This window comes from Delphinus delphis, chromosome 14 (assembly GCF_949987515.2).
Source record: "Delphinus delphis chromosome 14, mDelDel1.2, whole genome shotgun sequence".
Lineage (NCBI taxonomy): Eukaryota > Metazoa > Chordata > Mammalia > Artiodactyla > Delphinidae > Delphinus > Delphinus delphis.
This window is the reverse complement of record NC_082696.1, coordinates 77,061,361-77,075,641: the sequence shown is the minus strand read 5'-3', so window position 1 is coordinate 77,075,641 and position 14,281 is coordinate 77,061,361. Positions and strand designations below refer to the sequence as shown.

The window sequence follows — 14,281 nt, the reverse complement described above, 5'->3', positions numbered from 1 at the left end:
AAAATTATTTTTCCTCCTCCCACAGTTTCAAATTTAACTCTTGACCTGTTACACATCATAACTAAGACACATGGGCTTCCCAAATTGAATTGTGACTCCCTATGACTCCATGCCACATGTGAATTTCTTTGATCTGACATAATTTTCTCTGTTAGATCTTAAGGCTCTTTGGAATGGTACATCAAATATTGATTTAACAACTTCAATTTAGATCATGCGTTAATGGGAGTTCCAGGCAATATTTCCCAAGGCACGGGAAGTAAGATGGTAATGTCTGAAAGTTAATCATACGCAACATTTGTGTTTGACTCTAACATGCGCTTGTGTCTTTTTTCCCTGGATTTCCTGTATCTTTTATAGGATCTATAGCATTAGGATATTTGTAAAATAGGACAAATGCATATCTATCTATATATTACATGCACTTAAGTATATTTGCAAACACACAGAAAGTGGCATTTACCTATCTTTACCTCCACAACAAAGTCAGCCATCAGCACCTGTTCTATCTCAGGATTGCAAGAGTACTCAGAGATAGCAAACTAGTCAAGAAATGTTTTAGAAAGGAATTGGACAACATGTAAGAAGGAGAAAAACATAATTTCTCAATAGTGTAACCAAGCCTGCCCTCAATAATATCCACTTTAAACCACTTTATTCTACTTAGTAGGAGAAAGAGTCCAGACAGGAACAGACTTTCATGTATCACATTTAGTGACATTCATACTCTTCTGTATTCTAACAGCTCTCACTGTTTCTTAAGTGCTACACAGTGTGCTAAGCATTTTATATACAACATCTCAATTAAATTAATATTCACATCAACCCTAGTGGGTGCTATTATTCTCAGTTTTACAGATGAGGCCACTGAAGTTTAAAGAGATTAAATCTCTTTTTCTGGATCACACAGTTACTCCTAGGGAATAGAAGAGCTAGGATTTGAACCCAGGTGTGACCCTAAATACTTACTCTCTATATGGCTTTTTTCTAAGTTCTTAAACACATGCAAATTGGAAGTGAAGGGGCCACCTTGGAAAGCAGATGACCCAGACAGTTTTACAAATGTTTTCTAAATTCATGTTTTTTCACTTCATACTACAGAGTTGGAGAAATTCATTCATCTGTCTTCTTCCATAGGCACTCTTGCAAAACTCACACAGCAACTGAAATTAGGTTGCTAAGCAAAACTACTCTTCCCAAAATAATTAACCTGCTGCAGACCTTGTAAAATGATGAGTCATTTAAAAATCTTTCTGAGAAGCAACAGGGCTAATTATTAAGGATACAGGTTATGAAAACAGGATGTAGTCTGAACAGGGACCATTACAGACTTAATGTGTTAAAAGTCCCAGAGTTGAACAATAGTAAATAAACATTTAGTCAGAGTTGGCCAAATTCTGTCCATTGTGCTCACAGGAGTAGCAGGCAGATAACAGAAAGGCATCTGGCACTTTGCAGGCTTTTTTTTTTTTTGCGGTACGCGGGCCGTTCACTGCTGTGGCCTCTCCTGTTGCGGAGCACAGGCTCCGGACGCGCAGGCTCAGCGGCCATGGCTCACGGGCCCAGCCGTTCCGCCGCATGTGGGATCTTCCCGGACCGGGGCACGAACCCGTGTCCCCTGCATCGGCACGCGGACTCTCAACCACTGCGCCACCAGGGAAGCCCCTGTAGGCTTCTTAATAGTTAGTTGGGGGTGGGGGCAGAATACATGACCACAAATATGCCACTTTAGCATGTGGATTGTTTTGAACTAAAGGCAATCAAAACCCAGCAGACTTAGGTAAAGCTCTTTTCCTCCCCATCAACTGCCTAAATTTACATTGGAAAGAGGGCCTATACCAGGAAGAGAGATACGTTTTACCTAAGAAACGTAATCTGTAATAGGACAACATTTGTTTTTCAAACATTTCCTCTGCCTTCCTGTGAACGGCCTTCCTCCCCCTTGTATCCCCAGACCCATACCCCTTTCCTTAGCTCAAGGTTTTATATAAGCTTCAATTACCTGGCTACCATTCAGGTCTCATATTTTCATGGGACTCCTGTATGTATAAAATTAAATTTGTTTTTCTCCTATTTTCTCTTATATCAATTTCATTATTAAACCAGCCAAAGAAGGTTGGGACATGTAAATAACAAACTTTCTGAATGAAGCCAAGAATGCTTTTGCTTCGTTCCAATGCATATCCTTTGAAGAAAGTGCTCCTCAAGAAAATGGTGTAAAGAAATTGAAGATTCACATCAGATTTAGAACTGTTTTGGTTTTTTTTTTTGAATCAATGTTATTTGGGGCACAGATTCTTCTATTTAATAAATAAATCATCCTAACATAGTTCATGAAATACATTTACTTTTCCTTGCATAGTAATTTGTCAGCAACACTTTGCATGGAATTTTCTGACTACAGTGTGAAGAAAAGAAAGACCAAATTTTATTCCAAACCTCCCTCTTTTAGGTTTATGGTCATCTCTCTTCCTCCTTTTCCTCCCCATATGTTGGGCAGTAAACAGTGTACTGTCAGATGAACAACATCCTAGGAATCAGAAAATATTTATAACAATTTTGAGTAATTTATACTGAACTAACAAGTATTTCTAGCCTTTGAACAAGTAAAAAGGACAAAGAAAAAAGTCCTCAGCAATTAAACACCCGTTCCAGCTGCCATCTTCATTAGCTCCTGCAAATCTTGACCTTGAATTTAACGTAGCAGTCTCACCCTTGCTCTTGCCTCCTTTCAGATTTGTCTTTCCATGTTATGATTCAATGTTGGTCACAATACTCTCCATCCCTACCACCAACAAAAACTTCTTTTCTGCATAAATTAGGTTTTGGCATCTTTCCTATGCTTCTCAAGTATCCATCCACCTCCTGTTTGTTCCTGGTTTTATTTTATTTATATTCTTTTTCAAGAACCTACCCAATGCACAGGTTGAGATACCACAATAATTTTCTTTATATAATTTCCATTTTTAATTACTTTATAGAATTATAACTATATGGCGTAGCAAAAAGGAAAGCACAAAATTACAGGAAGCCTACTTTTTCCAGTGTGGCCTGGCAAAGAGCCCGCTGCAAGTGGGGCTTCCAGAGCATGAGCGTGGAACTGTCCTGATTCTTTCTTTCATACATAAATGACAATACCCACAGCACCCAAAACCAGAGGCAAAAGAAAACATGTTATGTGAATTTTAAGATGCAAAAGACGCATCAAATCAACTAGTATATTCCCTATCAGTGCCAGATTATTCCCTCTGCTTATCTTATTCACTTGGTTAAGTCTAGTTATAAATATCCCAACTCATGAAATGTTCAAACATTTCTCAGGAGATTATCGTTCATTCTAACAGCACACACTGTTAATAAATGTTCCTAGGTTAGCCCTTAAATTTTCTTTACAATTTTCTTTCATTTTCACAATCCTATTTATGCAGCAAGCCATGTTAAATGATTTTTCACTTCTCATTATCTACACTCATAAAATCCTCAAAATAACTAAGGTTTTTGTTTATGTGAAACCTTTTCATTCTACTAGGACAAATCTACCCAGAACAACTGAAAATTCTTCTAAATGATTTCACAAAATGTTAGAATTCAAGAAAGGGGATTCTGTTGGAGTCACTGCAGTGATGTTGTAACCAAAAGTTTAAGGAAAATATTACAACTATGGCAAAATAGAAAAATATTATTCTACTCTGGCCTAAAACCATGGTGAAATATTTTATGGAGTTCTGCTTAATATTTTTCAAGGAAGATAACAGCAGACCTGGAAAAGGTTTCCAGAAAAAAAAAATAAATAAATAACAAGAGAATAGATCAGGGAACTGCCATGAAATAAGAAAAAAAATTTTTTAATTGTATATTGAGTCTGAATGAATGTACAATTGGAGGGTTTTAAAACTTTGAATATAAAATAGGGTGGCCTCTCTTTTTGTTTTATCTGACAAAGAAAACATCTCTGGAAAATTACCAGACTCCTGGTTAGCCAGAACTAGAATTCCTTCCTGTATTTCATCACTTCTGAAAAGGCCCAGCCCCACAATTGACAAGAATCAGTCATTTCCTTTCACTCACAAAAGAGCCTTATCTATAGCTACAGAGAAAAGTATCTTAGGCTTTCTCTCAGCAGTCTATATGTGACGAATTATTCTTAAATATTATTATACTTCTATTCACAATAATAGTAGCTGACCTTTACTGAGGAGCTTATGCTCTGAGCATTGGGTTAAGTATCTGACATAGATAGTATCATCTCATGAAATCCTAATAGCAATGCATAAAGCAGGTGCTATAATTACTTGTTTTAAAAAGATAAGGAAAGCGAGGCTTAGAGAGATTTAGACCTTTGCCCAAAATAGCGCGGCCAGTACCTGCGAAAGGCTGAACCAGAACACAGGCTTGTTTGGATTCTCCAGGTGCAAGGAGGAAGCTGAATGGCAGTTTTTACCTCTATATCAGGACCACAGCAACACAAATGAACTCGCAGCCATCCTTTCCTGGGGCTGAAATAAGTTTACTCACAGGGTATAGCATTCAGTAAATAGTCTCAAGCCACAAGAGTTAACATAGAATCCCACTATTGCAGCAGATTTTTTCCCTCTAATTTCTACTTGTGTAACATCTTGTTCTTCTAAGACCACCTTCTCTTCCCCCGACAGTGTCCCCCGACACTGTCTTTTTACTTCTCAGTGCTTGAGGTTCTCAAGGAGCTGAAGAGTAACTTTGCCCTTTGCAGTGTTTTGACTTCTGAGTCTTTGAATTAAAAAAGTCACTAAGACTCAAGAAATACAATAATTGCTATACGACTGGATATGGATGAACTGATTCTTTTAATTAGGCAAATTAAGAAAAATTCTAGTTTGCACAGTAGCTGATTATTCTAGTAAGCCAACTGTGCAAAATTTCCTGTTAGAAAAAAATGTTTGTCTTTCTGCAGAAAAGATTCTCAAATAATTGAATTGCAGTTTTCAAGAAATGCGAGGCAAATCACAATGGCTGGATGTTAACAAGATGGGTTAGCCTCCCCGCGGAGAAAGACATGCAGTGGTTGGGGTGATATCACAGCTTCATGCTGACAAGGGAAAAGACGGAATACTGCACAGATCACCCCATCCGTGTGCTGACGATGACTTCATGCGTTCTAATTGCCTACACTTATGTCAACTGTATGCAGGTGTCCTTTAAATGCCTTTTATTTTTAATTTCTCAACCACTTCTTTTTTTTTTAACATCTTTATTGGTGTATAATTGCTTTACAATGGTGTGTTAGTTTCTGCTGTATAACAAAATGAATCAGCTATATGTATACATACATCCCCATATCCCCTCCCTCTTGCATCTCCCTCCCACCCTCCCTATCCCACCCCTCTAGGTGGTCACAAAGCACCGAGCTGATCTCCCTGTGCTATGCAGCTGCTTCCCACTAGCTATCTATTTTACGTTTGGTAGTGTATATATGTCCATGCCACTCTGCCACTTTGTCCCAGCTTACCTTCCCCCTCCCTGCGTCCTCAAGTCCATTCTCTATGTTTGCATCTTTATTCCTGTCCTGCCCCTAGGTTCATCAGAACCTTTTTTTTTTTTTTTAAGATTCCATATATATGTGTTAGCATACGGTATTTATTTTTCTCTTTCTGACTTACTTCAGTCTGTATGACAGACTCTAGGTCCATCCACCTACAAATAGTTCAGTTTTGTTTCTTTTTATGGCTGAGTAATATTCCATTGTATATATGTGCCACATCTTCTTTATCCATTCATCTGTCAATGGCCACTTAGGTTGCTTCCGTGGTCTGGCTACTGTAAATAGTGCTGCAATGAACAGCAACCTAAAATCAGCTGCAATGTAGGAAGTCATGGGTTGTGTCTGTTTTGAACTCCTCCTGACTTTGGTCTTTTCTGAGCATCCCTTGTCTCGGGATAGATCAGAGTATAGGGAGCCTAAACTGAAAACAAACACAGCTACTTTATAAACCAAGCCAGGAGAAAAGTAAAAATTATTCCTATTGGAACACATTCTATGAATGCTACTGAAGCCATATGATTGTCAAAGGTGTTTGATGTTTAAAGACTCTCTTCACTTTGATGCTGTGTGAAGAGGCTGTGAATTCTATGGCCATTAACCAAACTTCATAAACCTAGTTGCTATTTGAGTGTGAAGGCTGGAAAGAACAGTCAAGAGGAGAACTTTGTGATTAGCTAATTAAGGTGCATTAGGAATTGACTCTATCTAAAATGCCATGCTATCCCAGTGCAGAAGTTTCAGGCTCATTTTGTGGGCAGGAAGTATGTAAGAAAATGAGTTACCACCATTTGGAATAATGTTTTCAAACACGTAATGGCCCCTAACCCCCTCTCTTCTCCACCCTCCAACCACCCCACCTCAGCGTACCACCCAACTCCACGGTAGACCTAAAGGTGTCCCAAGACCTCACGTATCAACAGCCTCAGCATTTGTTTTTCTAACACGCTGAATCCTCCCAGAGATGTTTGCCACTAACCCCAAGGAATCAAGAGATCCACATCTCCACCGTTAATCCCACACTTACTTATTCTGTAATCCTGGACAAGTTCCTTAAGCTCTCCAACCTGTACTTTTTTCATCTTTAAACCGAGGATAATAATGTCTGTTCCACCCACCATGTGTATGTGAAATTATAACGCCTGTTCTACTCTCCGTATGTGTGTGAAAGTATCTACTAGCAGTGGTAAGGCAGGAAGCATTAATCTGAGGCAGATTAACCACCAGGGTCATCAAACAACATTCAGCACCTCCACGTAGGTACCACCAGTGACAAAGACACTTTGCTTTCAGCTGTGTTCATCTAGCACAGAGGTTAGCAAACTTCTTCTGTAAAGGGGTAAACGTTAAATATTTTGGGCTTTGCAGGCTGTGTGGTCACTGTTCCATTTACTCAACTCTGCTATTGCAACATGAAAGCAGCCACAGACAATTCATAAATGGGTGGGTGTGGTCAGGTTTGACCCCTAGTCTTTAGTTTGCCAGCCCTGAATTAGACTGCGTGACAAATATGATTGATGGATGCATTTAAACTGGGAGAAAGGGAACTGGTTTCTGTCACTCCCCACCCCCTCCCCCAGTGTACAGTAATCAGGAAAATGCCTGAAAATAAGAGAGAAGAAAAAAATTAGGGAAAAAAAGAATGCAGTAACTGTGCCATCTGCCTACCCATCCTCTTCTCTTGCAGGTAAGTTGAGGAAGGACAGCTTTGCCTGGCTCTTTCCTTTCCTTCACAAAGTCTGAGGAATCTAAAGTGGAGAGCTTGACAGGCTAAAATTTGAGAGTAGGATAACCCCTGGCACTAGTCATGCCCGGGATATGCAGACAGAGAGTAGAGACTTAGCAGCATGTGTCTGTACAACGTGGGTGATGGAGACATGCCCACTAAGTATGTGGAGGAGATAGAGAAGTGGCCGCGGGCCCGCAAGGGTGGAAGGGAGCTGAGAAGGACGGTCGGCGTGCTCATGGCAGAGTCACAGGGCAGAGGGCTTCACAGCAGACCACCCAAACGGGATGAGACGGGAGGCGCAGCTACTCTCAGGGAATCTGCAGCATCTGAGAGTCGTGGAGAGACACTGAACAGCCCAGAATGAGCCTCGGCCACTACTTTCACCAGGAGCCAGGCTGGGAGAATACAGGTAACCCGCTTCGTAGGAGTGTGACCTGTGCAGTTGCACCAGCCCTGCACTCAGTTTAATGTTCTGCTATTGCTGTCTCAGAATTCTTAATTTTTTTAAACTAGAGTCCCCCAAGTTCCCATTATGCACTGGGCCCCTAAATTATGTGGCCAGTCCCGACAGCCTCAGGGCACTCCCTCTGAACCAGGTGTGCAAGCTAGAAGACTACACCACGCCCTCACAACCCCCCAGAGGACACACAGTGTCTGCGTGGTACCAAATACAGGGGAGGAGAGCTCAGCAGGAGGGAAAGGAAAGACCAAAATGGAATTCTGATTTGTTCTAGGATTGAGCTACGCATATTGAATTTAACCAAAAAAACCCACAAAACAAAAAAACAAAAACCACCAGATAAAATTGAATTTACCAGGAAATAGCCAGGTTAAGGTCTCTGCTTCAGGTGGGGATTGGAGGCACGGAGAATGGGAGAGGTAACCAAAGAGTAACGAAAGCTGAGTTCAGTCATAAAGAAAGTATTAGAATTACGTCCTTGAGTTTTCTGGGGCGTCTTAACTGTGAAATATAACACTGGTTACAGCTTTGTAAACCTTAAGGTACTACAGGACTTTCAGGCAATATAGGTAAAAGAGTCTTCCTTTAAATCACATCACTATTGCTCTCACCCTGGCTTTGAAAAAGAAAAGCAAGGAATGAGACTCACACACGGGGCCGGAGGAAGCCAGAGCTGGGGCCCTTCCAAAAGTGAAGTGACTGCACGGCACCTGGGAGAGGAGGCTGATGCAGAGAGGGGGTGACACAGGGAGCTCTGCCCCGAGGCCACCACTGGGTGGACTTTCTCTGCCCCCCCTCACCTCCCTCTCTAGGCACCTCTCTTGTTTTCCCATCTGGGTTCCTCACTATGCCTTTCATTGAAATTATAAAAATGAGATCCCGGTGATCTCATTCTGCTCCATGGTGGGCCTTCCCAGCCCAGACTTGCACGAGGTGTTCCCCAAACCCGAACCTGACCCATCTACTAAACTCTAAGTCTTCTGGGTTCTAAGGATGGGGTTAAGAAATCACCTGGTTAGATTTAAGTCACATCATAGCATCACTACCCTTACTCTGTATTCCTCAGTCTTAAACCTAGATTGAAATGAAAAGGGAAGTAGTCATTTTAAAGAGGTTCGATTGAAGGTAGGGTGAGGGCAGATTTTCTTTAAATCATACCACTGGGCGATTCTCCTATGTGAAAGAAGTCATGGCGGGGGGAGGGTAAGAAACACTCCAGGAACAGATTTTATTCTTCTCTTCTCTCTCGACACATGCAATTCCCAGATCCCCTTTTCTCTACTACCATGTGCCAGCGTCCTCTTCGGTGTCACATACCTTCTTTGGAGAGCCAAGCTGGACCCAGAGTTCACACAGCACACAGATCTTGGCTCCTAAAACCTGGTGCTGATGGTGTGGGACCAGGAAGCCCAGGGTTACAGCAACCGTCAGGGCCCCGGGAACACACTGCAGGCAGAGCAGCTCCCTCTGCAAGCCTAGGGCAGTGGATCTCACACTTCAGAATCACCTGGAGAGTATGTTAACACACACATTGCTGGTCCCCATGTCCAGAGTTTCTAATTCTGTGGGTCTAGGATGGGGCCTGAGAGTTTGCATTTCTAACAAGTTCCCAGGTGATGCTACTGCTGCTGGTCCCAGGACCACACACGGAGAAACAACACTCTAGGGTTGGGATAGGTCCGGACAGCTGCAAAGAGGCCTCAGGATATCTATCTATTTCAGCTAGAAACTCTCTGCTTTTCCCCTAACTAAACTAGAAATGGTTGACTTGGCTGGAGAAAATGTTAATTGTAACTATTTACATGACTGATTATCATTCATCCTCCAGCAGAGGCCCTGTTTGAGTGTTTAAACTTATAGGCTACAAAGAGGCCAAAACCTCTTTGCAGATATGGGTGTGTGTGTTTAACAAGACAGTTTTTATCAGAAGACTCACAAATAATCTAGATTTTCAGATTTCACTGAAAAAAAGCAGAAGGTCTGGCACTACGGGGCCCATCTTCCCACGTAGCTACGTTTAGCTGGAGTTGAGTGGTGGCCGACCCACTTAGATGGAGAATTTGCTCACTAGTTCACACGTGTCCTTACTATTCTCCATTACCTCTTGAACACTGAGACCCAAAAGTCAGTTGCCATAGATTTATCTGTACTCTTTCTTCTAGTAGAGAAAGTCTTCTCTTTACCTGAGAAAGCAAAAGCTACATCGAGAAAGCTTCAGGTTTCAAGAAAAAAAAAATCTAGTAATGACTACTTCTGTGGGTTTATATGCAAATACTCTGCCAGCTTCATCTGTTTCCAGCCACCTGTCTTCTGAACCCATTTGCGTTTGGGTCCAGTCTGGACAAGCCTGGATGGCAGGCAGAAATGCGCAGGGAGGAACTAGAGGCAAGAAGCAGACTGGTGGGCAGGGTAGTCAAAGAAACCATCTGGAAAGGAATTGTCCAAAAGGAAGAAGCTGCAGTCTGTCACAAGCTTGACCGAGGACAGTGTCACTTTGCCAAGGGAGAGAGAATGTTGTGCATGGCGGGAATACGCTCCCATCATGCCTCCACAGACACACGGCCAAAGCCGAGGCTGATGGGGGCTACAATAAGGGCACACATGGAAACAGAGATGTGTACCAGGAGAGGCTCTGTAAGGAGCTGGGGCCTTGCTTGGAGAACTGGCCATGCAGAAGGCAGGGGGAGGATCTGGGAACTTCTGCAGGGTCACTGTTGGAACCAGCAGAGGTGGTAGAGGCATCAATAGATCGTCAAGCCAGCTGAGGGACAGGACAGTGGAGGGCCTGACAGACAGCCCCTGGGGACCACCTCTTAAATTAACCTGAGTGGAGAGGATGTTCTGCAATTGTTTAAGAAGAAACTAAGACAAGGAAATACCATGCTGATCTCGTACTATTAACTCCCTGGCTTTCTCAACTTCAGAACTCTGGGTTATAGTTCATCCCACAGAGTTTTTTGTGCACCACTATACAAAATAACAAGCACACAAGAACCATGTTGGGTGCCAGGATACACACACACACACACACACACACACACACACACACACAAACATATTCCTTCCCTCAAGAATTTCATAGTCCAAAATAGTGGTCTATAAGTTTTTTAACAGTTCAATCCATTATTTAAAAATGTAATCACTCATCCCAACATTTGTATATTTACCGGTAAATTATAAGTGTTATGCTAATCTCCTAATGTATTAGGCTTATTATAAATTATATCCCCAAATAGAAAAAAAACTAACTAAATAAATAATAACAAACATTATCAATAAATATAAGAAGCTCATACCCCAATGACTTCTCCTGTGATAACTGGTGTACAAAACAGACATTTAAACAGATTTAAAAAATAAAAGGAAGCTTGGGAGATGCTTTAATAGTAGTCTTGGATCTGAGGATTAACTGGACCTGATCCCGAATAACTCCTGAGTTCTTAAAGAAATTGGAAACATGCAAAGACAAATGGCTGTAGATTAGGACAGAGGGAGAAGCTCTGAGGACCAACCATTTCTCAGGTTGTGGTACTTCAGCTGGGCCCAGGGAATGAGTAAACTCTTTCCAGGGAGAGGAAAGAGTATAAACAAAAATACATAGCCGGGCTTCCCTGGTGGCGCAGTGGTTGAGAGTCCGCCTGCCGATGCAGGGGACGCGGGTTCGTGCCCCGTTCCGGGAGCATCCCACATGCCGCGGAGCAGCTGGGCCCGTGAGCCATGGCCGCTGAGCCTGCGCGTCCGGAGCCTGTGCTCCGCAATGGGAGAGGCCACAGCAGTGAGAGGCCCATGTACCGAAAAAAAAAAAAAAACTACATAGCTGTTCAGTGGCCTGATGTGGACTTAAGAGAACTTCAAAATGGAGAACAAATGCAGCAAAATACTAATTATGTGTGTAACAAAACATAATGGATTAACTCAGGCAAGTTGTGTCTGATAATGAGACTACAGTCTGTGTTGGCATGTTCAGCCTTCAGTCTGTCCCTCATATGGCACTGTTATTTTTTCCCATCAGAAAAAAAAAAAAAGTGAACCTTGGTGGTCACCATGGTAACTAAATAGTGGGAGCGAGGGCAGAGGAAGGTCAAGGAATGTTCTATCAAGAAAGTACAAAACACAGGTTATTTTTAATTTTGGCTCTGTTCCTATAATTTTAATGTCTGAAAATTAAGATGTACATAAATAGTAATGTCTGTTTCTCAAGCAGCCATGAGAAAAAATACTTTCCCAGTAATTCAATACAACCTTCTTATTTTGTTGACGTTTCATTTTCATCAGCTGCCATTCAAGCCAACAAAAATGCCCAAAGTGAGTACTTTCCAAATTTGTAACCAGGGAGGGTGGAGGGTGTCCTGTACCCTCCTTCCCCTTGTTTTCTGTTCTCCTCTGTTCTTTGTACACTAACATGACTCACCATCCACAGAACACAGATTGATAACTGCTTGTCTAGGAGTGGTGATGTGTTTACTTGCAGTCACCCATATTCTCTCATCTAATGACACTTGTGGCCAAGGACAAAGATTTGCCAGGCAGCTGACAAACCAGAGTGGGGAGGTGACGTAGCTTGTGAACCAAGGGTTTTCCCCCGCACAGGCCCAGCCAGCTGTCCCCGGGAGAGAAAAGCCTACATGACTGCACTCCAGGGCCAACTGAGTAGGTCTAAATGTTACTCTGTCCTCCCCACAGCTCTGCTCGAAGGAAATGTGCCCAAGAACTAATAGCAGGAGCAGCAGAAGAACAGAAAACAGAAAAAAGTCAAAACCTCCGAACATAAGAAAAATACCTTTCAAAAAACTCTCACAATACTTCATGCAAAAGATAGTGACATAGGTGAACTGTGTGAAAATAGTTTCCTAAGGATTACAGATAGCTGGATTTTGCTTAAACCAGAGTCCTCACCAAGAACACAGACTTAGAGGTTTTCTATTTCTCTATAGATTTCATTTAGATTATAAACCAATCATAACCTATATTGGGCAGGCCGTTTAGATTTTACCGAAACAGTCCCACTGTTTTCATGAACTAGTTTTGTCACTTGTGTATTTATAAATATGCCACACCCTACATATGAATGCATCACTGAAAAGGAAATTTTAGAATTAACCTTTCTTTGTCACTTTAAAATGTACCATTTAAAACTAAATTTAAAGATAGAATTCATGTTACTGTCATCAGTGAAATTATTTTCAGGATCCACTTTCTTACTTTCATTCAATACATACTCATAATGTGATTTCATGGCGTCAGTCCTAGGTAAAGAAAAGAACTGTAGGGGGTCTGTGCCATCATGGACCTCACAGTCTAGTAAAGTTGTTCCAGTTGACTAGGTAAGTCACAGAGAGAGCTGTAGAAACTAGGAAGACCTTTTGCCTATGCTAGCTTATTGGCTGAATCAGTTATTTCCAGGTCAGTTTTTAAAAATTTATTATGATAAGAATGAGTCAATATTTCTATCTCAAAGCCAATTCCACAAAAATGTTCTTGAGTACCTTCCCTATGCAAGGCATACTGGTTTCATCCACAATGGCTCAAAGGGAGGGATCTTTAATGTGATCTTTTAAAAAATGAAAAAGGTACTTTGTATTCTAGCAGCTGATTTTTTTCAAAGCACAAAATTATATCATAGGTGCACCGGCAATTCACAGGCTCCAGCAACTTTCTTTGTTCACTTTTCTTCAGAGGAGAATATTGATTTATTGGAGATTTCTTTGCTTTTTTCATCTTGGAATATGAATGAGTGGATAGGTGATTGTTAGGGGCTTAACCAATAGTTAAATCATGTCTCACTGAATTCAGATTCCACCTTTCTGAGCCGCTGCCATTTCACAAACTAAGAACTTAAAATCAGGTCCCGTGGAATACAGTAACCTGGAGGTAAAACTATGGCCTCTCAAACGCTGCTGTCACGCATGACTGGGGACGTCCAGACTCTCCTCAAAGACCCTCACTCAGCTATTTCTAGAAGTCCCCAAGCGGAGGGGGTAAGGAACCGAGCTCGTCAGCGCTGTCCTGACGGCTACCAGGAGACCTTCTGACACTTCCTTCTCTCTTGCTCTTGCTGCCAGTGGCCTCTGCTGTCATCACTGAAGCTGCTGTGCAGTTATCAAGGGCAACAAAGAAGCGATTGCAGGACCAGGATTGAACCCCAGTGCTCAAACAGCAACCAAACTTCGCACACACTGAAGGCATTGGTGGGGCCAGAATCCCTGATGGTCTTGAAGTCCTTACGGTCACTGAAGCCCCCAGAGTCACAGAAGTCACTGCACAAAAGGCCTCCAACTGTAACTGTGGATGCACCAAAGTTGGGAGCAAGGGTGGCTCCTGAGGGGACAGGAGACCTAGTGAGACAAACCTGGTTGGAAGTGGGAACAAGGGATTATAGGTTATCTTAAAGCAGCATTTGCTTAGAAAGCACACTTTTGTGGCTTCTGATATCGATACTTGTTTGGTGGCGCTTTAAAGGGCTGCTCATGGAGATTACAGGTCAGGTAAAGCCCTGTCCCCAAAGTATCTTTTAATGATGGCACAGGTGGAGAAATCACCTCTTCCTAACTCTTTTTGACTTGCCATCTTGTGTCCA

The 14,281-nt window shown here is 42.0% G+C and overlaps 1 protein-coding gene across 3 annotated transcripts in view; it reads right to left on the bottom strand.

The window, feature by feature from the left end:
* FILIP1 (filamin A interacting protein 1) overlaps nt 1–14,281 on the bottom strand; it is a 216,171-nt gene that overhangs the window by 107,334 nt on the left and 94,556 nt on the right. The window contains exon 1 of one of the 3 annotated variants that reach the window (XM_060030337.1): nt 970–1,050. The exons of the other annotated variants lie outside the window; for them this stretch is intronic. The gene's annotated coding sequence lies outside the window, so the exon portion shown is untranslated. Of the gene's footprint in view, nt 1–969; nt 1,051–14,281 lie in introns of those variants that run through there. 3 annotated transcript variants of the gene reach the window in all.